At 36.3% G+C, this 26,195-nt stretch overlaps 1 protein-coding gene across 3 annotated transcripts in view; it reads right to left on the reverse strand.

Annotated features, from left to right (window-relative positions):
• LOC142221522 (uncharacterized) overlaps window positions 1-26,195 on the reverse strand; it is a 253,095-nt gene that overhangs the window by 232 nt on the left and 226,668 nt on the right. The window lies entirely within an intron of this gene.

Consider the following 26,195-nt stretch of genomic DNA (forward strand, 5'->3'; position numbering starts at 1 on the left):
AGAGGGGTACTAAGGAATACTTATATATGCGGTAGAATTTAAAGTTTTTTTTTTTTTATTTAGCTTGGGGCTGTACCCACTTTTGACTTTTAACTCTTAAAATGAGGTGCAACACACTTAATTTAAATAGAAATTTCAAAACTATTTCTAGTAGTTTGTGACGAATATATATTTTTGGAATTGATGAAATCTTTAAAACTTTCAAAATACACACAAAAAGGTAGTAAAACCAACAACTTCATATACACAGTGGGGAACAAACCTGAATGCATGTTTACCACTTACGAGTATGCTTTATTTGCTATTGACTATTGAGCCCAATTGGTACAAAATATATTTCATTGATACTTTATTAGCAAACTGTACAATCAGATAAATTATATACTTATACTACTGCATTTATTAATTAAATTATTGATGTTAAAATAAAATACAAATACAGTTTTGCACTTTAAGCCTAGTACTAAGATCACGTTTTCGCACGAAAAACTGTTATAATCCATATAAAAAACGTTATATAATTATATATATATATATATATATATATATATATATATATATATATATATATATATATATATATATATATATATATATATATATATATATATATATATATATATATATATATATATATATATATATATATATATATATATATATATATATATATATATATATATATATATACGACGAGCAGCCTAAATTAGCCACCATGTCAGATACCATTATTGGGATATATATCGAAGAAAATTGAACCATTACATATGGCGCCCAACGTTAGGATGACTAAATTCTACTTGTTGTGGTTTTTTAGAATTATTTTTGTGTTGAGGCTGCGTTCCATACAAAGATTTGGAAATATATATTTTTGTATTAGAACACAGTGTCATAATGGGGATCACGAAGTTGGTATGTCCACATTATCAATTTTTATTTGAGCTGCTGTGAGTACCAATGGTTTTCGCCGTGAGTGCATCATTTTTGGATGGGAAATTATTTTCTAATGGCGTTACGGGATGTTTTTATGTCGGTAATTGCATTTAGATTTTTTTTGTTTTTGTGCGAGATCTTGTGTACTGATATGTTCGATATTTCCAATTCATTTATAGGTCTATTCTTTTATATTGCACAACACCCGGATACATCATTTCGCATAGACAATGTTATATATTTTCTTTGCATTAATTTTCTTTTTTTCAATAAATAAAATAATTAAAAATTTTCAATCATTCTCTTTATCATCTATAGGAAATGTGCCCTAAATCTTATTGTAAGAATTATTGAATCATTTTGTTTTTGATTTTTTATTGAAGCTTAAAACAAAACATATTTTTGTAAATTGATCATTGAATTTAATTGACAAAACTCGTTATTTTTAACATATTTTGCATGGATAGTAACAGACAGAGTACACACCCTCTTAGTAGAATCACTTCTGGCAAAAGACGAATAACGCGGAGTGTGAGTAGAGCTTTGGAGAACCAAGTGGTGGGTTTTATTTTGAATCAAATTGATACGGATATAGAACGTCCTATTTATTTTATACCAACAGATTATTTAAACAGGTGTTCTGACTTGGTTTACGGTAGAGTTTCTGATCAGGGTCCATTATCGTCTTTAAGGGTGACTGACGAATTTTCATTTGATAGTTCAAGTCGATCGATTAGTTTCACAAGAAAGGTAGAAAAAGTAGGTGAAATGGCTGATGAAGATGGGGATGGTGAGATGATAAATAAAGGTGGGGATGGTGAGATGAGAAATGAAGGTGGTTCTAATCCGACAGCCCCACAGAATCCGGTGGTTCTACAAAATGTGGCATCACACTGTCTGTCACTTAACGAACAGATGAATCAATTTATGGCAATGATATTACAACAAAATGAGATTATGTCGAATTGTATGAGCGAGGTTCGGCAAATGCGAAGCGACATGACCTTATTGAACCGTCGAATGTCTGAGGTTGAGCTATCGAGAAATACAGACACGAGCCGGAACCTTGGGAGTAGCTCAACACCAGGTATGGAAAGAAATGGTGATGATCTAGGGAATCAGGCGGATAGTCGTCATCAGAGGCCTGCTTCGGCGAGATGTAATCGGCAGTCTGTCACACATCCGACATGAAATTGAAACTAGGAAATCCTTCGTCCTTAATAAGTGGAATATAAAGTTTGATGGTACTGGAAGGGAAATGACGGTGGAGAGTTTCACATTTCGTATCGAAAAGATGCGTGAGTAGCATAATATATCGTTTAGTCAACTATTTAGCGATTTTCCCTGTTTAGTCACTGGAATTGCTGCTAAATGGTTTTGGCAAATCTTAGAGGACCAGCTGATGATGTCGAGTTTGACTATTTCGAACTACGAAAGGAGTCACTGAGCCATTTCGCATCTGCGGATACGGATTACGAAATAATAAGAGAAATTATGGATTGCAGACAAAATCCAGGTCAGGATTTCGATGATTTCTACACCGAAATCCACAATTTAACCTTTATGCTAAAAAAAAAAATCCGGAACAAGAGCTAGTCCGTAGTGCAGGGGGTTTCTGGTAGGACCAATTCGGGGCATAATATGAATTTTCGACACGCTAAGGGATCTCATTATGGTCACGGTGTCGCTGGTAGACAGGAAACCGTATCAACTCCCTCTGCGATTGATCAATCTGCTTCAGCACAGAAGGTGAGTTCACCATTTTGTTTGTCACATTTTCATATCAACTTGTGTTTCAATTGTGGAATGCCAGGGGATTATTATCGTAAGAATTTAGGTAAAATGGAATTTAGGTAAAATGGAGGGAGCCACCGTGGTGCAATGGTTAGCATGCCCGCCTTGCATACACAAGGTTGTGGGTTCGATTCCTGCTTCGACCGAACACCAAAAAGTTTTTCAACGGTGGATTATCCCACCTCAGTAATGCTGGTGACATTTCTGAGGTTTTCAAAACTTCTCTAAGTGGTTTCACTGCAATGTGGAATGCCGTTCGGACTCGGCTATAAAAAGGAGGTCCCTTGTCATTGAGCTTAACATGGAATCGGGCAGCACTCAGTGATAAGAGAGAAGTTCACCAATGTGGTATCACAATGGACTGAATAGTCTAAGTGAGCCAGATACATCGGGCTGCCACCTAACCTAACCTAGGTAAAATGGAACACGGTTCGATTTGCAAATCAACATTTCACGAGATGAAATGCTTTTGTTGTGGAAAAGATGATTCTCTCTTGGAATATTGTAATAATCCAGTAAATGGGGGCGTGGCAGAAGTGACCGGGAGCTTTTGCCAACGAGGGATATCCCGAAACAGCAACACTAAACATTTTGCGAAGAGAGAATGAGCCGCTGTCAGAAATGCCGAAACAATTAACACCATTAAAGTCATTACACCAGAGAAAATTGGAATATAACGAGGCCCGGGCAAAAATATTTGTAGAGGCGATAAGGAACAAAACAAGAAAATTTGTAAAAATTGAGAAAATGCGGAAAAGGATTTCGAAAATTAAACGGGCGAAGAGATTAGCAGTAGAAACCATAGTACAGATAGGAGATGACAACAGGTTTTATGCGAAAGCAGAAGTCGGTGGGAGAAAGTTATTGGCGCTGCTTGACTCCTGTGCGGCTGCATGTTGTATAGGTAGAAATTCGCGTCCGTTTCTCAATAATTTTGAAAAGGATATAATAAAGTTCAGGAATCAGGATGCCAGAACGGCAAGTGGGGGTAGCGTTTCGGTAGAAGGGGTTGTGATATTGCCGGTCATATGGAAAGGAATTACCAAAGACTTAGATTTTCGTATTGTGCCTGGCTTGGAGCAAGACATCTACTTTGGTATAGATTTTTGGAAGACCATTTTCCATTCTTATAAACCTACATACATACAGTTGAAAGCTTTTTTTTCTTGTTTGTTTTGCTCGTACGTCTGTCCCAAAATCGCCGCAGCTATCGCAATTTTATATTTGTTGACCATTTCTTTATTATCGCGCCAGCATTGAATTTTGAGATCTTTCTTCTTGGCATTTATCATTCAAACCAAATGACCAAAAGACTTTTGACTTTATTCTCATGTTTTGTTCTTGCAATTTCTTTTATATTTTATTTCTATTTTTTTTTGTTTATTTGCCACACGATGCTTTTAATATTTTTTTTATAGTTGATATTTATTTTAGCATGGTCAATTCACAATATATATATATATATATATATATATATATATATATATATATATATATATATATATATATATATATATATATATATATATATATATATATATATATATATATATATATATATATATATATATATATATATATATATATATATATATATATATATATATATATATATATTTATTTATTTGTGAATTGACCATGCTAAAATAAATATCAACTATAAAAAAAATATTAAAAGCATCGTGTGGCAAATAAACAAAAAAAAAATAGAAATAAAATATAAAAGAAATTGCAAGAACAAAACATGACAATAAAGTCAAAAGTCTTTTGGTCATTTGGTTTGAATGATAAATGCCAAGAAGAAAGATCTCAAAATTCAATGCTGGCGCGATAATAAAGAAATGGACAACAAATATAAAATTGCGATAGCTGCGGCGATTTTGGGACAGACGTACGAGCAAAACAAACAAGAAAAAAAAGCTTTCAACTGTATGTATGTAGGTTTATAAGAATGGAAAATGGTCTTCCAAAAATCTATACCAAAGTAGATGTCTTGCTCCAAGCCAGGCACAATACGAAAATCTAAGTCTTTGGTAATTCCTTTCCATATGACCGGCAATATCACAACCCCTTCTACCGAAACGCTACCCCCACTTGCCGTTCTGGCATCCTGATTCCTGAACTTTATTATATCCTTTTCAAAATTATTGAGAAACGGACGCGAATTTCTACCTATACAACATGCAGCCGCACAGGAGTCAAGCAGCGCCAATAACTCTCTCCCACCGACTTCTGCTTTCGCATAAAACCTGTTGTCATCTCCTATCTGTACTATGGTTTCTACTGCTAATCTCTTCGCCCGTTTAATTTTCGAAATCCTTTTCCGCATTTTCTCAATTTTTACATATTTTCTTGTTTTGTTCCTTATCGCCTCTACAAATATTTTTGCCCGGGCCTCGTTATATTCCAATTTTCTCTGGTGTAATGACTTTAATGGTGTTAATTGTTTCGGCATTTCTGACAGCGGCTCATTCTCTCTTCGCAAAATGTTTAGTGTTGCTGTTTCGGGATATCCCTCGTTGGCAAAAGCTCCCGGTCACTTCTGCCACGCCCCCATTTACTGGATTATTACAATATTCCAAGAGAGAATCATCTTTTCCACAACAAAAGCATTTCATCTCGTGAAATGTTGATTTGCAAATCGAACCGTGTTCCATTTTACCTAGGTTAGGTTAGGTGGCAGCCCGATGTATCTGGCTCACTTAGACTATTCAGTCCATTGTGATACCACATTGGTGAACTTCTCTCTTATCACTGAGTGCTGCCCGATTCCATGTTAAGCTCAATGACAAGGGACCTCCTTTTTATAGCCGAGTCCGAACGGCATTCCACATTGCAGTGAAGTTTTGAAAACCTCAGAAATGTCACCAGCATTATTGAGGTGGGATAATCCACCGTTGAAAAACTTTTTGGTGTTCGGTCGAAGCAGGAATCGAACCCACAACCTTGTGTATGCAAGGCGGGCATGCTAACCATTGCACCACGGTGGCTCCCTCCATTTTACCTAAATTCCATTTTACCTAAATTCTTACGATAATAATCCCCTGGCATTCCACAATTGAAACACAAGTTGATATGAAAATGTGACAAACAAAATGGTGAAGCAGATTGATCAATCGCAGAGGGAGTTGATACGGTTTCCTGTCTACCAGCGACACCGTGACCATAATGAGATCCCTTAGCGTGTCGAAAATTCATATTATGCCCCGAATTGGTCCTACCAGAAACCCCCTGCACTACGGACTAGCTCTTGTTCCGGATTTTTTTTTTAGCATAAAGGTTAAATTGTGGATTTCGGTGTAGAAATCATCGAAATCCTGACCTGGATTTTGTCTGCAATCCATAATTTCTCTTATTATTTCGTAATCCGTATCCGCAGATGCGAAATGGCTCAGTGACTCCTTTCGTAGTTCGAAATAGTCAAACTCGACATCATCAGCTGGTCCTCTAAGATTTGCCAAAACCATTTAGCAGCAATTCCAGTGACTAAACAGGGAAAATCGCTAAATAGTTGACTAAACGATATATTATGCTGCTCACGCATTTTTTCGATACGAAATATGAAACTCTCCACCGTCATTTCCCTTCCAGTACAAACATCAAACTTTATATTCCACTTATTAAGGTCGAAGGATTTCCTAGTTTCAATTTCATGTCGGATGTGTGACAGACTGCCGATTACATCTCTCCGAAGCAGACCTCTGATGACGACTATCCGCCTGATTCCCTAGATCATCACCATTTCTTTCCATACCTGGTGTTGAGCTACTCCCAAGGTTCCGGCTCGTGTCTGTATTTCTCGATAGCTCAACCTCAGACATTCGACGGTTCAATGAGGTCATGTCGCTTCGCATTTGCCGAACCTCGCTCATACAATTCGACATAATCTCATTTTGTTGTAATATCATTGCCATAAATTGATTCATCTGTTCGTTAAGTGACAGACAGTGTGATGCCACATTTTGTGGAACCACCGGATTCTGTGGGACTGTCGGATTAGAACCACCTTCATTTCTCATCTCACCATCCCCACCTTTATTTATCATCTCACCATCCCCATCTTCATCAGCCATTTCACCTACTTTTTCTACCTTTCTTGTGAAACTAATCGATCGACTTGAACTATCAAATGAAAATTCGTCAGTCACCCTTAAAGACGATAATGGACCCTGATCAGAAACTCTACCGTAAACCAAGTCAGAACACCTGTTTAAATAATCTGTTGGTATAAAATAAATAGGACGTTCTATATCCGTATCAATTTGATTCAAAATAAAACCCACCACTTGGTTCTCCAAAGCTCTACTCACACTCCGCGTTATTCGTCTTTTGCCAGAAGTGATTCTACTAAGAGGGTGTGTACTCTGTCTGTTACTATCCATGCAAAATATGTTAAAAATAACGCGTTTTGTCAATTAAATTCAATGATCAATTTACAAAAATATGTTTTGTTTTAAGCTTCAATAAAAAATCAAAAACAAAATGATTCAATAATTCTTACAATAAGATTTAGGGCACATTTCCTATAGATGGTAAAGAGAATGATTGAAAATTTTTAATTATTTTATTTATTGAAAAAAAGAAAATTAATGCAAAGAAAATATATAACATTGTCTATGCGAAATGATGTATCCGGGTGTTGTGCAATATAAAAGAATAGACCTATAAATGAATTGGAAATATCGAACATATCAGTACACAAGATCTCGCACAAAAACAAAAAAAATCTAAATGCAATTACCGACATAAAAACATCCCGTAACGCCATTAGAAAATAATTTCCCATCCAAAAATGATGCACTCACGGCGAAAACCATTGGTACTCACAGCAGCTCAAATAAAAATTGATAATGTGGACATACCAACTTCGTGATCCCCATTATGACACTGTGTTCTAATACAAAAATATATATTTCCAAATCTTTGTATGCAACGCAGCCTCAACACAAAAATAATTCTAAAAAACCACAAAAAGTAGAATTTAGTCATCCTAACGTTGGGCGCCATATGTTATGGTTCAATTTTCTTCGATATATATCCCAATAATGGTATCTGACATGGTGGCTAATTTAGGCTGCTCGTCGTAAATTGGGTTGAGTTCTTTCCACCAAGGATATCAAACCACAATCATAATTCTTTCGTGTCACAAAGAAACAAAATTTTTCTGAAATCCCAAATTTTACCCACAACATATATAACACAAGATATCTGTCCGAAACTGTTTCGTCTGTCTGTCAGAGCCTCCCTCCTCTCCTGCAACTCAGCGAGAATACAGCCATTGTATTTGCTTTTGGCTCGCATACATTCATGGAAATACCCATATGTGGTAGGTTAGGTTAGGTTAAAGTGGCAGTCCGATTAAGATTCAGGCTCACTTAGACTATTCAGTCCATTGTGATACCACATTAACTAAAAGTACCTATTACATATGGGCACTTCTAGTTTTAACCGCTGAACCTTCTTGATTATTTTTCTTTGTTGAACCAACCAGATTGTTCAAAAAACATTAGCAGACTGCTTAAGTTAACGTTTTCCAGATCCGCCAGTAATCTGAAGCTATATGCTCCTAAAAGTTGCTTGCGCTTTACACAAAATGCAGGACACTCACACAAGAGGTATTTAATTGATTCCTTTTCCTCCGCATCATGACAGCTCATACAATAGTCATTATACTTCGCGCCTATAGTTTTTGTAAAATCGCCTATCAGGCAGCGACCCGTTATAGCAGATATCAGGAGTGATATCTGACGTCTCGAGAACACTAGCATATCTAGTGTGCGTTTTAAGTTTAAATGGGGCCATATTTGCTTGGTGTCGTTACAGCCCTTGCAATTCTCCCATCGAACATTTGCCATCATAACAGCCTCCTCACGCAGCATGAGCTTGCAGGTAGCCAGGGGCATACCAACAGATTCTAGTTCCCCTGGAATATGTGGTACATCAGCAGCGTTGCCATTTTGGTCCGATCGGACCAAAATTGGCCCAAAAGATTTCTAATTTTTAATTTTGGTCCGACGGTCGGACCAAACGGAATTTGGTCCATTTTGGTCCATTTTCATAATATATTTCAAAATCTTTGTATGCAACGCAGCCTCAACACAAAAATAATTCCAAAAAACCACAAAAAGTAGAATTTAGTCATCCTAACGTTGGGCGCCATATGTTATGGTTCAATTTTCTTCGATATATATCCCAATAATGGTATCTGACATGGTGGCTAATTTAGGCTGCTCGTCGTAAATTGGGTTGAGTTCTTTCCACCAAGGATATATGAAACCACAATCACAATTCTTTCGTGTCACAAAGAAACAAAATTTTTCTGAAATCCCAAATTTTACCCACAACATATATAACACAAGATATCTGTCCGAAACTGTTTCGTCTGTCTGTCAGAGCCTCCCTCCTCTCCTGCAACTCAGCGAGAATACAGCCATTGTATTTGCTTTTGGCTCGCATACATTCATGGAAATACCCATATGTGGTAGGTTAGGTTAGGTTAAAGTGGCAGCCCGATTAAGATTCGGGCTCACTTAGACTATTCAGTCCATTGTGATACCACATTAACTAAAAGTACCTATCACATATGGGCACTTCTAGTTTTAACCGCTGAACCTTCTTGATTATTTTTCTTTGTTGAACCAACCAGATTGTTCAAAAAACATTAGCAGACTGCTTAAGTTAACGTTTTCCTGATCCGCCAGTAATCTGAAGCTATATGCTCCTAAAAGTTGCTTGCGCTTTACACAAAATGCAGGACACTCACACAAGAGGTATTTAATTGATTCCTTTTCCTCCGCATCATGACAGCTCATACAATAGTCATTATACTTCGCGCCTATAGTTTTTGCCAAATCGCCTATCAGGCAGCGACCCGTTATAGCAGATATCAGGAGTGATATCTGACGTCTCGAGAACACTACCATATCTAGTGTGCGTTTTAAGTTTAAATGGGGCCATATTTGCTTGGTGTCGTTACAGCCCTTGCAATTCTCCCATCGAACATTTGCCATCATAACAGCCTTCTCACGCAGCATGAGCTTGCAGGTAGCCAGGGGCATACCAACAGATTCTAGTTCCCCTGGAATATGTGGTACATCAGCAGCGTTGCCATTTTGGTCCGATCGGACCAAAATTGGTCCAAAAGATTTCTAATTTTTAATTTTGGTCCGATGGTCGGACCAAACGGAATTTGGTCCATTTTCATAAATTTATAATTTTTTTTCTAGTATTTAAAATTTTTATCACATATTCAATGGTATCTATGCACTGAAAAAAATATTGTCGTGAGACCGAATATTTCGTGTTATTAAATACGAATGCGAATTTTGCTTAGCATAGGAGACTCATTTCTCTGTTATAAAGTTGTTTCCTTGTCCAAAAGTCGCTAAACTTTTCAATGAAGTCGTTTTGTCTTTATAGTTAAACGATTCGACTTAAAATTAGGTATCCTAACATGAACGAAAGTTTCGTTTTACTTAAGTAAACTTGGCTTTAATACTTCTATTAATACTTCTAAAAATCTGCAAAATTAATGAAATTGTCTATAGTATTGTTGGCTTTTTGCATCTTGAGTACAAAACTAAAAAGCGTTTAAAAATATATATTTTAACATTTTATTTTAAAGTCGTTGTTTATTTGAAACATAAAATAATTTTCCCTTGTAGTCGACAAGGACAAAGACAAAATCTTTGGAACCGTGAATGCTTTTTTTCAGTGTGGGATTAGATACCATTTCAATCGCAGAAAATCGAATGAAAATTTCTCGTTTTAGGTCTTGGGACAGGTTTTATATTTTTTTACCCCCAATTTTAACCCCAATACTCGAATGTGCACAAGAAGTGGAATATTAGGATTGAGCTAAGAGTATATAAGAATATGGACCGATATGGACTTCATGAGGCAAAAGCAATATAAACCAAATGCGTGACTGTCGTGGTCTTTCGACCTTTTCAAAAAGTCTATTTTCCGAAATTTTAAAAACGTTGAAAAGTCGACGTTTTGATTACTATGTCAACCGCTAAATTATACCCTTTCTGGTTTACTTTACTTTTTTAATAAAAGCACTATTTATAACAATAAAATACGTTTTAAGGCATTTTTATCCGAAATTGGAAATTTGGTCCGCTGCAGGGAATTTTGGTCCGATTTTGGAAAAAAATTGGTCATAAATAAAATTTCGTTATGGCAACGCTGTACATCAGTCAAATAGCCCCCCCCCCCCCTCTGTTTATACGATCATGACATGTTCGATATCACAAATTACACAAACGTACATTCCTCTCTGATCACCAAAAACACAACACCCACACAGCGTTACATATTAAGCATCTACTCCATCATGTCAAAGAATTTACAGACAAGAGAGAACCGTTTCAATTCCAAAGTGTTCTTTTTATACCCTCCACCATAGGATGGGGGTATATTAACTTTGTCATTCCGTTTGTAACACATCGAAATATTGCTCTAAGACCCCATAAAGTATATATATTCTGGGTCGTGGTGAAATTCTGAGTCGATCTAAGCATGTCCGTCCGTCCGTCTGTCCGTCTGTCCGGCTGTCCGGCTGTCCGTCCGTCTGTGGAAATCACGCTAACTTCCGAACGAAACTAGCTATCGACTTGAAACTTGGCACAAGTAGTTGTTATTGATGTAGGTCGGATGGTATTGAAAATGGGCCATATCGGCCCACGTTTACGTATAGCCCCCATATAACCCGATCCCCAAATGTGGCTTGCGGAGCCTTCCGGAGCAGCAAAATTCATCCGATCCGGTTGAAATTTGGTATGTGGTCTGAGTATATGGTCTCTAACAACCATGCAAAAATTGGTCCATATCGGTCCATAATTATATATAGCCCCCATATAAACCGATCCCCAGATTTGACCTCCGGAGCCTCTTGGAGGGGCAAAATTCATCCGATCCGGTTGAAATTTGGTACCTGATGTTAGTATACGGTCTCTAACAACCATGCAAAAATTGGTCCATATCGGTCCATAAATATATATAGCTCCCATATAAACCGATCCCCAGATTTGACCTCCGGAGCCTCTTGGAGGAGCAAACTTCATCCTACCCCATTGAAATTTGGTACGTGGTGTTAGTATATGGTCTCTAACAACCATGCAAAAACTGGTCCATATCGGTCCATAATTATATATAGCTCCCATATAAACCGATCCCCAGATTTGACCTCCGGAGCCTCTTGGAGGGGCAAAATTCATCCGATCCGTTTGAAATTGGATACCTGATGTTAGTGTACGGTCTCTAACAAGCATGCAAAAATTGGTCCATATCGGTCCATAATTATATATAGCTCCCATATAAACGGATCCCCAGATTTGAACTCTGGAGCCTCTTGGATGAGCAAAATTAATCCGATCCAATTGAAATTTAGTACGTGGTGTTAGTATATGGTCTCTAACAACCATGCAAAAATTGGTCCATATCGGTCCTTAATTATATATAGCTCCCATATAAACCGATCCCCAGATTTGACCTCCGGAGCCTCTTGGAGGGGCAAAATTCATCCGATCCGTTTGAAATTGGGTACCTGATGTTAGTATACGGTCTCTAACAAGCATGCAAAAATTGGTCCATATCGGTCCATAATTATATACAGCTCCCATATAAACCGATCCCCAGATTTGACCTCCGGAGCCTCTTGGAGGAGCAAAAGTCATCCGATGCGGTTGAAATTTGGTACATTTCGTTAGTATATGGCCTCTAACAGCCATGTAAAAATTGTCAAATTTTATTACTATAGAAAGTTTTGTCAAAATTTCATTTCTATAGAAAGTTTTGTAAAAAGTTTATTTCTATAGCAATGTTTGCCAACATTTTATTTCCATAGAAAATTTTGTCAAAATTTTATTTCTATAGAAAATTTTGTAAAAAATTTATTTCTGTAGGAAATTTTGTCAACATTTTATTTCTATAGAACATTTTGTCAACATTTTATTTCTATAGAAAATTTTGTCAACATTTTATTTCTATAGAAAATTTTGTCAAAATTTTATTGCTATAGAAAATTTTGTCAACATTTTACTTCCATAGAAAATTTTGTCAACATTTTATTTCTATAGAAAATTTTGTCAAGTTTTTATTTCTATAGAAAATTTTGTCAAAATTTTATTTCTATAGAAAATTTTTCAAACTGAATTATATACGTATTTAATCTGCCTTTTTTTTTTGTTTAATATATACCCCTTATGGACTAACTTACAATTTAGAAGACAGTGTTAAAAAGTTTTACGATACCTTGCCATCGGCAAGTGTTATCGCAACCCAAGTAATTCGATTGTGGATGACAGCCTTTAGTAGAAGTTGCTACGCAATCCATGGTGGAGGGTACATAAGATTCGGCCTGGCCGAACTTACGGCCGTATATACTTGTTTTATTTACAATTCAGAGAACTACATATCTACAACAATGATAACTTAGACTAACTATAGACATACAGGGCTTTATTTATTTTTATTTATATTTATGTTGACTTCTCTATATATCCAATTTTTTATATATAAACAGATATGTACATATTTTTTTATTAATTTATTATTTTCCAATTTATTAGGCAACCATTTTCCATTCTTATAAACCTACATACATACAGTTGAAAGCTTTTTATACCCTAAACCACATAGTGGTCAGGGTATAATAAGTTTGATCGGCCAAAAAATGTGCCTACCAGAAATATTGATTTTAGACCCCATAAAATATATACCGATCGACTCAGAATCACCTCCTGAGTCGATCTAGCGCTTGGTGTCCGTCCGTCTGTCCATGTATTTGTTGTTCACAGGATTCCGGTCGCAATTATTAACCGATTTTGATGAAATTTGGTACAGGGAGTTTTTTGGGCACAAGGACGAACGCTATTGAATTTGGGAGAAATCGGATCAAATTTAGATATAGCTCCCATATATATGTATCGCCCGATTTCGACAAATGGGGTCACGTTGCGCGTTTTTTCAAACGGATCGTCACCAAATTTGGCAAAAGGTAATCTTTTCAATCGCCCTTCAAGTCTGCATCTGCATTTCATCCAAATCGGTTCATATTTAGATATAGTTCTCATATATATGTATCGCCCGATTTTCCCAAATTTGGCCACAAAACCTTTATTTATCAACCGATCTTACTCAAAGTTGGCTAAATATAATCTTCTATAGCACTAACTATATGTTCAAAAAATAATCGAAATCGGTTCAGATTTAGCTAAAGCTCCCATATATATGTACCGCCCGATTTTTCTAAATTTGGCCATAAAACCCTTATTTATCAACCGATCTTACTAAAAGATGGCTAGATCCAGTCCTCTATAGTACTAACTATATGTGCAAAATTTCATCGAAATCGGTTCAGATGCAGATATAGCACCCATATGTGTATCACCCGATTTTGAAAAATTCGCCCCTAATAACCTTATGTTTGACCATATAGGCCTCATTTCTTAACTGATCTTACTGAAATCTTGCACAAGGTAACCTTTTGTGGTATTAATCAAACCCGCAAAATATTATGCAAATTGGTTCAGATTTAGATATAGCTTCCATATATATGCATCGCTCGATTTTCCCAAATTTGGCCATAGTACTCTTATTTATTAACCAATGTTACTCAAATTTCAAATTTTGATATACTAGCCGATCGTATTTATACGTACTTGTAGTTTTTACATAAGAATAGTGCTCGATTTTTACAAATTTGTTATTATTACTCACACTAATTTAACGATTTTCTCTTTTTTAATAATGGGCTCAATATTAGTGGCATACTAACGTGGTAGGTGCAATATCAACACGGCTAGAAGTAGGGGAAATTCCCTATATGTAGGGTTTTTCTAATATTTAGCGTCTTGTAGGGACGTAGGGCCACAATGTAGGACATTTTCACTCAACACAATTTGTAATAATTTTTACATTTTGGTGGCTCTAGAGGAGGAAATTAGAAGCCGACAAGGCTTGATCTTTAACAATGTGTGGTAAATTTTATTCCTGTAGAAAATGTTGTCAACATTTTATTTCTATAGAACATTCTGTCAAAATTGTATTTCTAAAGAAAATTTTTTTCAAAATATTATTTCTTAAAAAAATTTTCTCAAAATTTTATTTCTGTGGAATTTTGTCTCAAAATTTCATTTCTATGGAATTTATTGTCAAAATTTTATTTCTATAGAAACTTTTTCCAAAATTTTATTTTTATAAAGATTTAACAAAAAAAAATTACTAATTTGGGTAGAATTCTACCAACTGTGGCAACCGTGGTCGTAATACAAATTTATAGTCTAAGTTATATACGTTGCATATTCATGTTTTATGATAATAAAGTACTTAGAACCATTTTTGTTTTGTAAATTTTTTTAAATTTAACGAAAAATATAGTAGGGAAAGTTTTTTGGGAATGTATAGGAAAGTAGGGAACTTTTTTTGTCCTTGTAGGGTAAACCGAACATTTTCCCTGGCAACTTTGACTATGAGCTATAGTCAGATTGACACAAAGCACCCATAGACATGTATCCCTTAATTTTCTTAAATATGCAACTGCGGTTTATCTCCCAGACCTATATGTTACCCCACAAATGCTTATGATTACTAATTCTGTAATGGAGGTTTAGGGTATGATATAGTCGGACCCGCCCGACTTTCTACTTTACTTACTTGTTTATTTTGGGTTTGTTTGATAAAAATGGTGGCCTTAAGGGCAATGTTTTTCGCCGTGAGTGCATCATTTTTGGATGGGAAATTATTTTCTAATGGCGTTACGGGATGTTTTTATGTCGGTAATTGCATTTAGAATTTTTTGTTTTTGTGCGAGATCTTGTGTACTGATATGTTCGATATTTCCAATTCATTTATATTGCACAACACCCGGATACATCATTACGCATAGACAATGTTATATATATTTTTGCATTAATTTTTTTTCAATAAATAAAATAATTTAAAAAAAATAAAAATAGAGCTTTGGAGAACCAAGTGGTGGGTTTTATTTTGAATCAAATTGATACGGATATAGAACGTCCTATTTATTTTATACCAACAGATTATTTAAACAGGTGTTCTGACTTGGTTTTCGGTAGAGTTTCTGATCAGGGTCCATCATCGTCTTTAAGGATGTCTGACGAATTTTCATTTGATAGTTCAAGTCGATCGATTAGTTTCACAAGAAAGGTAGAAAAAGTAGGTGAAATGGCTGATGAAGGTGGGGATGGTGAGATGAGAAATGAAGGTGGTTCTAATCCGACAGCCCCACAGAATCCGGTGGTTCCACAAAATGTGGCATCACAAAATCTGTCACTTAACGAACAGATGAATCAATTTATGGCAATGATATTACAACAAAATGAGATTATGTCGAATTGTATGAGCGAGGTTCGGCAAATACGAAGCGACATGACCTCATTGAACCGTCGAATGTCTGAGGTTGAGCTATCGAGAAATACAGACACGAGCCGGAACCTTGGGAGTAGCTCAACACCAGGTATGGAAAGAAATGGTGATGATCTAGGGAATCTGGCGGATAGTCGTCATCAGAGGCCTGCTTCGGCGAGATGTAATCGGGAGAATACTAGTCAACAGGATGGTATTAGTAGTCTGTCACACAGCCGAAAAACTAGGAAATCCTTCGTCCTTAATAAGTGGAATATAAAGTTTGATGGTACTGGAAGGGAAATGACGGTGGAGAGTTTCACATTTCGTATCGAAAAGATGCGTGAGTAGCATAATATATCGTTTAGTCAACTATTTAGCGATTTTCCCTGTTTAGTCACTGGAATTGCTGCTAAATGGTTTTGGCAAATCTTAGAGGACCATGCTGAAGATGTCGAGTTTGACTATTTCGAACTACGAAAGGAGTTACTGAGCCATTTCGCATCTGCGGATACGGATTACGAAATAATAAGAGAAATTATGGATTGCAGACAAAATCCAGGTAAGGATTTCGATGATTTCTACACCGAAATCCACAATTTAACCTTTAGGTTAAAAAAAAAAAATTCCGGAACAAGAGCTAGTCCGTATTGTAGGGGGGTTTCTGGTAGGACCAATTCGGGGCATAATATGAATTTTCGACACGCTAAGGGATCTCATTATGGTCACGGTGTCGCTGGTAGACAGGAAACCGTATCAACTCCCTCTGCGATTGATCAATCTGCTTCAGCACAGAAGGTGAGTTCACCATTTTGTTTGTCACCTTTTCATATCAACTTGTGTTTCAATTGTGGAATGCCAGGGGATTATTATCGTATGAATTTAGGTAAAATGGAATTTAAGTAAAATGGAGGGAGCCACCGTGGTGCAATGGTTAGCATGCCCGCCTTGCATACACAAGGTTGTGGGTTCGATTCCTGCTTCGACCGAACACCAAAAAGTTTTTCAGCGGTGGATTATCCCACCTCAGTAATGCTGGTGACATTTCTGAGGTTTTCAAAACTTCTCTAAGTGGTTTCACTGCAATGTGGAATGCCGTTCGGACTCGGCTATAAAAAGGAGGTCCCTTGTCATTGAGCTTAACATGGAATCGGGCAGCACTCAGTGATAAGAGAGAAGTTCACCAATGTGGTATCACAATGGACTGAATAGTCTAAGTGAGCCAGATACATAACCTAGGTAAAATGGAACACGGTTCGATTTGCAAATCAACATTTCACGAGATGAACTGCTTTTGTTGTGGAAAAGATGATTCTCTCTTGGAATATTGTAATAATCCAGTAAATGGGGGCGTGGCCATTAGCGTAGCTAGACAATTTTCCTAGGGGGGGCTATAGCCCCCCTAGCTGAAAATTTATAGACTGAAGTTATAGTTTCAATTAATGTTTTATTTCATAAAAATGAATAACAATATAGGCATCAAAATAACTCGACAATTAATTTATAATAAAGCAACTAAATGTAGTTCCACACTTTTCCCAGCAAAAAAATTGGGAGTTGTTCTAAAGGCACAACTTTAAAAGCACTTCCAAAAATGTCCTCACAAAGAAGTTAATTATTTTAACTACACAGGAAGTTTTTTTACTTCATTGTTTTTCATATTTTAATGCGTAATTTTTGATTTTCTTTAAGAAAAAAAGTAAGAATAAATAAAGTGGTACAAATTATTCAAATTTTGCCACAAAAATGCTAAATTTGTTATAGAAATTTTTATAGAATTTTTGAAAATATTCGAGGGAAAACGTTTCAAACAAGCTTTAGAATGCATTAAAAATCATAAAAAATATAAAAATTAATTATTTTGGAAAATATAACAAAATTTTTTAATCCACATTCAAAACACTGAATTTGGATCACAACTTAAGAAGTGATGCAAATTCATTGCAACGGCTGTTGAAACGGTGGACATTCGTTCTATGACAATTTCATATTACATTCATCGCTTCTCCGCCAAGTTTGCACCACTTCCGGGCCCAAAAAGAACATTTTCACTTCTTTTTGGCTATGCTTTTTTGCAGCATTATTAAGATATTAATTTATGAAAGAATAGTATCAATTACTATTTTTTTTAATTAAATTGGCTAAACCAGACTAAACACAATAATAAAGGAGCTTTAGTTATTCAACTAAATCAAAAGTTCAACCACAGATTTATTTTATAAATATTCAGATTTCGGCAACTGCTACCACAACCAAAGTTATTCGATTGTGCATGAAAGTCTTCAGCGGAACTCTGTGCGGTTGTATATACTTGTTTAATTTTTAGAAAAATGTAAAATCGTAAATAGGTTTTCAAATTCTGGGGGGGGGCTAAAATTTTTCTGGGGGGGTCTAAGCCCCCTCCCCAGAGGCCTTCCTACGCTTATGGGCGTGGCAGAAGTGACCGGGAGCTTTTGCCAACGAGGGATATCCCGAAACAGCAACACTAAACATTTTGCGAAGAGAGAATGAGTCGCTGTCCGAAGTGCCGAAACAATTAACACCATTAAAGTCATTACACCAGAGAAAATTGGAATATAACGAGGCCCGGGCAAAAATATTTGTAGAGGCGATAAGGAACAAAACAAGAAAATTTGTAAAAATTGAGAAAATGCGAAGAGATTAGCAGTAGAAACCATAGTACAGATAGGAGATGACAACAGGTTTTATGCGAAAGCAGAAGTCGGTGGGAGAGAGTTATTGGCGCTGCTTGACTCCTGTGCGGCTGCATGTTGTATAGGTAGAAATTCGCGTCCGTTTCTCAATAATTTTGGAAAGGATATAATAAAGTTCAGGAATCAGGATGTCAGAACGGCAAGTGGGGGTAGAGTTTCGGTAGAAGGGGTTTTGATATTACCGGTCATATGGAAAGGAATTACCAAAGACTTAGATTTTCGTATTGTGCCTGGCTTGGAGCAAGACATCTACTTTGGTATAGATTTTTGGAGGACGTTTGGTCTACCCTTAGTCGGTGAGCCCAGAAATCAAGTACCAAATGTAGATTGTCTGACGAGAATGGTAGAAGAGCATGAAGAGTCACACCTTCACCAACTATCTTTTGATCAGGAAAAGTTGTTATGCGCTGTGAAGAATGAGTTTGCTTCATTCTCGCTTCTCGGTCTTGGTTACGGACAAAAATATACCGGTGAAGCAGAGACACTATCCCGTGTCTCCAGCCATCCAAGAGCTTTTATACAAGGAACTCGACCGCATGCCAAGTCTTTGTGTAATAGAAGTTAGCAACAGCAGTTGGAGTTAACCGGTTACGCTTGTGAGGAAGGAGACGAAGAACAGGTTATGTCTTGATGTCCGCAAGTTAAATTCTAGGACCATAAAAGATGCTTACGCTCTTCCCCACATTGATGGAATCATCAGTAGATTGCAGGACACAAAATTCATATCTGCCATAGATTTGAAAGATGCATTCTGGCAGATTCCATTGGAGAGGAAATCGAGGGAGAAGACGGCTTTCACAGTCCCTGGGCGGCCATTGTATCAATTCACGGTTACGCCATTTGGATTGTGCAATGCCGCCCATAGAATGTGTAGGTTAATGGATAAAGTTATCCCTGGCAGTCTTCGTCTACCTCGTTGACCTCTTGGTGGTTTCTGCTAGTTTTGACGAACATCTTAGCCTTTTGCGAGAAGCATGCTGCCTGCGTCTTGCTGGTCTTACCATCAATGTGGAGAAGAGCAAGTTCTGCTATAAGGAAGTGTGTTACCTGGGATTTGTGGTGGGAAATGGGAGCATTAAGACGAACAGTGCAAAGGTAGAAGCGAGCAGGGAGTTTCCTATCCCGAAGACACCAAGGCATCTTAGACGATTCTGAGGGATGTGTGGATGGTACCGCAGGTTCATCCAGGATTATGCTAGTATAGCGGCACCATTGCGCGAGAGCCTGACGAAAGATAGAGTCGGGAAATTTCATTTGTCTGAAGAAGCGATCCGGTTCTTTGAGGCTTTAACCTCAGCACCGGTGCTCGTAAACCCGAACTTTTCGCGAAGGTTCTATATCCAATGCGATGCTTCTACTCAAGGTGTTGGTGGCGTCCTTTTTCAGACCGATGATGATGGTAATGAGCATCCCATAGCCTACATGTCGGCAAAACTTAATAAAGCTCAGAAAAACAACAGCGTAAGTGAACTTGAATGTTATGCAACAGTGCTGAGCATTAAGAAGTTCAGACCGTATGTAGAAGGGTTGTCCTTTACCATCATCACCGACCATTCGAGCTTAAAATGGCTCATGGGTCAGAAGGATTTGTCCGGCCGTCTCGCTCGTTGGAGCCTGAAACTTCAGGCGTTCGAATTCCATATTCAACATCGAAAAGGCCAACATAATGTCGTCCCTGACACTCTTTCGAGAGCTTACATGGAGGAAATAGTAGAGGGCATCCGAATATTGGACATTGATTTAGATAGCCCTTATTTTGAAACCGATGATTATGTTACTTTGAGAAACAGCGTACTGGAGAGTGAAGGAGACGTGCCAGATCTATGCGTATCAGACCGGTATGTTTATAAACGAACCCGATTTGCACGTGGTGATGATGTCGACGATGATGCAGCTTGGAAGCTATGGGTACCAGAGGAGTTGCACGAGGAGCTAGTAGTGGCTGCCAATTCATCACCATCCTCCGGTCATGGGGGTTTGCATAAGACCCTTTCGCGGCTTAGTGAGAGATATTACTGGCCACGTATGGTGATAGATGTCCAGGATATCGTTCGTTCATGTGATATCTGCCACGCTAACAAGACATCAAATGCATTCAAGCGATGGGTGGGCAAATGGTCATAGAGAGACCATTTCAAAGGCTCTACGTGGACTTTATGGGTCCATACCCACGATCTAGAGACGAAAACAACTCACTATTTGTTTGCTTAGACCATTTCAGCAAATTTGTCTTCTTGGAGCCGATGCGTGCTGCCACTGCATCTAATATCACACGATTTCTGGAGGAGAGGGTGTTTCATATATTTGGGGTTCCTGAATATATCCACTCGGACAATGGGAAGCAGTTCACATCCGAATTGTTTCGCCAACTCCTAGATGAATACGGTTCAGACATATTCGTACAGCTTTGTACGCGCCCCAATCTAATGCGGCAAAGCGGATGAATACGTCAGTCCTACAAATACTCCGTCCATATGTTGGTAAAGACTAAAGAAATTGGGATTCTCGCATTAGCGATGTCGCGTTTGCGTTGCGAAGTGCGACATATTCATCAATAGAACTGTCGCCATACTACGCGGTATTTGGTGTGAACATGATGCGGCATACATCAACTTATGAGGTAATACGTCGAGCTGGACCTCTAAGGGATTTGGACCTGGATACCATTAATCGTTCGGATAAATTACAATTGATACGTCATAAAGTTTTTACGAATTTAGAGAAGGCTCATGAGAGATCGGCGAGATTTTATAACACCAGGTCAAAGGAAATTCGTTTTAAGGAGGGCCAATTTGTGTATCGAAGGAACTTTAAACAAAGTAGCAAAGTGCAGAATTATAATGCTAAACTTGCCCCAGTTCACATGAAGGGGATTGTTTTAAGGGTTCTTGGAAACTCATTATATGAAGTAGGCGGTTTGGACGGAAAGAGCAAAGGTATATTTCACGGTAAGGACTTATTTCTAGCGTAGTGTAATAGGCCTGCTTTTATAAAATTTCGTGGGTCGTTGCCACACATTTCGTTAGAATTTATTTCAGATAGCCGTCATCAATATCTTAACTCTTAGGAGTCAGCCATCATCTGGCAAAATGCGAATTATGTATTATTTTCCTGAATCTTTAACTGACAGAGAATATGATACCCGAACTTTTTGCAGTCGGTTGAAAATGGTAATAGCAATAAATATTTTATTTATAAATGAAATTCAAAAACATAAATTAAATAAAAAAAAATAAAAATAAATAAATAAAAAATTTAATTAAATATCAATCCACTCAAGTATTAAACTTTTAGTTAAAAATGTTTCCGATTATCATAATATCAATTTTTCTTTTATTGGGACACAATTACAATTATTAGGAAAGTTAATAGTGATTTGTTGTCATCTGATGTAATTTTTTCTTTAAATTAATACCATTACATTGTTTCTTACCCTTCATACAATTTTATTTTGCTTTTGATTTAAGGACTAATTGAATTTTTTTTTCCTTATGATATTATTCTAAGATATTGTTGGATTAGATTTTCAGCTTAACAGAAACATTACTTACTGTTTTTTTTTTACATAATATATATATATATATATATATATATATATATATATATATATATATATATATATATATATATATATATATATATATATATATATACGTACCGAATTGTTTGGGGTAACATTTTTTTTTACATTTTTAATAGATATTTAAAATAATTACTTCCTTCTAATTTTATCCCTTTTGGTTTTAAAGTTTTTCTTTTCCAAAAAGCCTTATAAAAGCGGTTTAACTATATATTGCATTGTTTGAGGTCTAAAAATCAGTATATTGCATCGTTTGAGGTCATGTCCTCATATTACTCGTTGTATAAAGTAGTGGATGGTGTTGCCATATTTGTTTGCATTCTTCACTTTTCCTCCGCACTAAATCTGCCGGCTCTGACTTCACAAATGTCACTTCTTTTTCTATTTTCACAACGTACTCATATAGAAAGTTAGTTAGAAAGTTAGTCTTCAAAGGCATATGTTTTTGTTTGTTATGAAAGAGGATGAGCGGCTCTCATTAAAAATAAAAAACAATTATAAACTGATATGAACCAATTTTAAATGGGTGCTTTGAATTTTAAAGATATGTGTTCAAGAAGCTAAAAATATAAATCTGAAAATCAGTCCATATATGTATCTAACTATGGGCCAACACAAACAAACCTCCAGGAGACTAAGGAAGTCAAATCTGGAACGAACCTATGTGAACCACTTACTTGGGAGTGAATACCGAATTTCAGATGGATTGTGATTCAAAAGCATTCACGACGCTCAAGATACCTCCTCCCAAATGGCCTATTTTCAATATCTGGCGACGAATAACAAAACGAAAGTTTATGTAAAATCACGATACGGTTCAATAGACTCACATACATGGTTAGATGGACTCAGATTTTAACAACGAACTAGAATATATACACTTTATGGAGTCTCAAGCCAACACTTCCAAACACTTCTGGTGCAACCCGAAATATAAATCTATTTCGTGAAAAGAAAAATTTTTACCCATAAAACAAGGAAGCAATATGTAAAATAGAGCGGAGCACTAATGTACTTTCCAGTATATCGAACGAAAACTTTCATTCGTATTCCGAACTAGAGAAAATTGTGCTTGGTTTCTCAATTACGAATGGGAAGTCACTTCACATTTTGTTGTCGAAAAATAAACCATCATATACAAAATATGTCAACATTTTAATGAATTCTCAGGCCAAAAAGTTTGAAAATACCCTTTTTTGATAAGCCATGTATCTAATAAATCGAATTTTCTAAAACCCAAATTCATTTGACTTCGAGTGACTGTCTTTCTTTCGAATGGGTTTGCGGCAGGGCAAAAGACAAAATCATCCACTATTATCTACGAGTATATTTGTGTTTCAACAAAATTTTGCTGTAATTTTGTTTGTTCATAATCAAATAATTGATTGTCAGATAAAATATGAATACGAAATTTAATCTAAAATAATTTTAAACTCTTTCGGTAGTTAAAGAGAAAATGTCAATCAACAAATATATGAGCATCATAAAATGGATTCAGCTACGCTAAAGGTATTTATACCCTTCACCACTACTGTGGTACAGGGTATAATAAGTTTGTGCATTTGTGTGTAACGCCAAGAAATAGTTGTCATAGACCCATCATTTAGTATACCGATCGGCTTAGAATTAAATTCTGAGTCGATTTAGCGATGTCCGTCTGTCTGTCTGTTGATGTATTTTTGTGTGCAAAGTACAGCTCGCAGTTTAAGTCCGATCGTTTTCAAATTTGGCATAGGGTCCTTTTTCGGCACAAAGACAATCCCTATTGATTTTGGAAAAAATCGGTTCAGATTTAGATATAGCTGCCATATATATTTTTCACCGATCTGGTCATAATTGGCGTGTATATCAACCGATCCTCCTCAAATTCCGTATATCCGAATATTTTATGAGTCTCGAAAAACTTGCACAATATCTGCCAAATCCGTTCAGATTTAGACATAGCTACCATATATATTTCGCGCGATATGCACTTATATGGGCCCAAAAGCCAGAGTTTTACCCTAATTTAGGTGAAATTTTGCACTAAGAGTACGAATAGTAGTACAGTCAAGTGTGCCAAATTTTATTGAAATCGGTTCAGATTTAGATATAGCTCCCATATATATCTTTCGCTCGATATGCATGTATAGAGTCCCAGAAGCCAGAGTTTTTTCCCAATTTGGTTGATATTTTGCACTAGGAGTACAATAGTAGTAGTAGTTTAGTTAAGTGTGCCAAATTTTATTGAAATCGGTTCAGATTTAGATATAGCTCCCATATATAGCTTTCGCCCGATTTACAGTCATATGACCATAGAGGCAATTTTTTTTCTCCTATTTAGTTGAATTTTTGCACAGGGGGTAGACTTAGCTTTGTGGCTATGCTTGCCAAATTTGGTTAAAATCGATTCAGATTTAGATATAGCTCCGATATATATGCTCTTCTGATTTCGACAAAAAAGGTCAAAATACCAACATTTTCCTTGCAAAATTGCCACAGCTTAGTCGAAAACTTGTAAAAAGTACTCCAATTTTCCTAAATTTTTAATACATAACTATCGACCGATAAATCATAAATACACTTTTGCGATGTTGCCTTTAAATTGGTGCATATATAAATGTTTCCCATATTTTTCTACTAACATTGTGTTCCACCCAGGGCATTCACGGACATAAATTTTAAGTCAATAGATTTTCTGAGAAGTCTTAAATATATTGTCCACTAAGAAGAAGAAGAAATATATGTTGTCAGTTCAGATTTAAATGTATGTATGTGCTCCAGAGATTTTGTAAAAAATTGTCTCTACACAGAAAAATTTTTCGTATTTTTGCTAACGCTAAATTTAACTTATTTTCATTGGAAAACAATTAATTGCTAGCAGTAAAGTTTTATTGTTGTTATCGAAATTTTCCACAGCTCAATGAAATCTTACTTTTTTAAGTATGCCTCAAAAATTTTATGAACTAAACGTGAATATGAAGTTCAATGACCGTACACATAAATTCAATATGAACTAAAGCAAACGATGGTTTTCGTACGATTCCCAAAAATAGTATGAATGAACTACTGCATGGTTAGAATGGTCATGATTTGGCGCCAATGATTTCTGCTTTACTTTTAGTTAATTTTTTTTAAAATGAGAGGATGTAATTTCGTGAACTGCAGTTCAAAATTACAAGAGGCCATTAAAATTTCCCGGTTTTAACAACGCTTTGTGGAAATCTCAAAATGTGGAGTAAAATTTAGTTCAATTTTCGTGCGAAGTAGTTCATTCTTCCTATAAAACAGCTCTCTTTTTTTCTGTGTATTTCTATATGCAAATCTAAACTTTCATGAAGGAGTTAAGATCGTAACACAAAGTTTGGTCTACAAAGTGGTGAAGGGTATAATATAGTCAGCCCCGCCCGACTAACATTGTGTTCCACCCAGGGCATTCACCGACTTAAATTTTAAGTCAATAGATTTTCTGAGATGTCTTAAATATATTGTCCACTAAGGAGCCTCATTCATTTCGGGGCATTAGCCAATTTAAATTTTAACTCTAGAGATTTTGTAGAAGTAAAAGAAAATTGTCTCTATTTCTATATTCAAATCTAAACGTTCATGACGGAGTTGAGATCGTAACACAAAGATTGGTCTACAAAGTGGTGAAGGGTATAATATAGTCGGCCCCGCCCGACTTTAGATTTTACTTACTTGTTTTGAAAATGTTTTTGTGTTGTTAAAATTCTTCGCTTTTGCTTTACTGAACGAGGATCGGAGTGGTCCGTGATTTCTTGAAAAATTGAAAGCACTTATATTCGGTGCTTGTTTATGAAAAG

The sequence above is a fragment of the Haematobia irritans genome, chromosome 1 (genome assembly GCF_050003625.1).
Source record: "Haematobia irritans isolate KBUSLIRL chromosome 1, ASM5000362v1, whole genome shotgun sequence".
NCBI classification, from domain to species: Eukaryota; Metazoa; Arthropoda; class Insecta; order Diptera; family Muscidae; genus Haematobia; species Haematobia irritans.